This window comes from Colobus angolensis, unplaced genomic scaffold (assembly GCF_000951035.1).
Source record: "Colobus angolensis palliatus isolate OR3802 unplaced genomic scaffold, Cang.pa_1.0 Scaffold128, whole genome shotgun sequence".
Lineage (NCBI taxonomy): Eukaryota > Metazoa > Chordata > Mammalia > Primates > Cercopithecidae > Colobus > Colobus angolensis.
In genome coordinates this window covers 2,583,948-2,584,998 of record NW_012114030.1, presented here as the reverse complement: position 1 = coordinate 2,584,998, position 1,051 = coordinate 2,583,948, and positions in this window count along the sequence as shown.

Below are 1,051 nucleotides of genomic sequence, written 5' to 3'. Positions count from 1 at the left end.
CTGAGGCAGGAGAATCACTTGAACCCAGGAGTCAGAAGGTGCAGTGAGCCGAGATGGTGCCACTGCACTCCAGCCTGGGCAACAGAGCAAGACTCTGTCTCAAAAAAAAAAAAGACCCTTTTGCTTTTGAAGGTCTAGATTCTTAGAAGCAAAGAGCTGTATTGTCCAAAAGGGATGGGTTGAAGGGGTTGAATGAAGAGGGTTAGGCTGGGCCGTGGTGGCTCACGCCTGTAATGCCAGCACTTTGGGAGGCTGAGGTGGGCGGATCACCTGAGGTCAGGAGTTTGAGACCAGCCTGGCCTACATAGCAAAACCCCGTCTCTACTAAAAAAATACATAAAAATTAGCTGCGTATGGCCGGGCATGGTGGCTCACGCCTGTAATCCCAGTACTTTGGGAGGCTGAAGCAGGCGTATCACAAGGTCAGGAGATCGAGACCATCCTGGCTAACACAGTGAAACCCAGTCTCTACTAAAAATACAAAAAAAATTAGCCAGGCGTGGTAGCGGGTGCCTGTAGTCCCAGCTACTTGAGAGGCTGAGGCAGGAGAATGGCGTGAACCTGCGAGGCAGAGCTTGCAGTGAGCTGAGATGGCACCACTGCACTCCAGCCTGGGTGACAGAGTGAGACTCCGTCTCAAAAACAAAACAAAACAAAACAAAAAATTAGCTGGGTATGGTGGTGCGTGACTGTACTTCCAGCTACTGGGAAGGCTGGGGCAAGAGAATCATTTGAACCAGGAAGCGGAGGTTGCAGTGAACAGAGTTTGCACCATTGCACTCCAGCCTGGGCAATGAAGCAAGACTCCATCTCAAAAAAAAAGAAAAACAAGAGGGCTAAATTCCCAGTGACTGGGCCTTGAAGAACGCTTCTGGTTCTGCAAGTGAGGGTGATCTGTGTCTGTGACTCTCTGTGCCAGAAGAGGCAGTCCTGGAGGGTGATATATGGAGGTCTGGAGACAGAATCCCAGACCCCTGGATTTAGAGGCTGCAAGGCAGGTTCCAGTGTCCAATCTGGACATGAAGATACGAAATCCCTTGAGTAGGGCCAT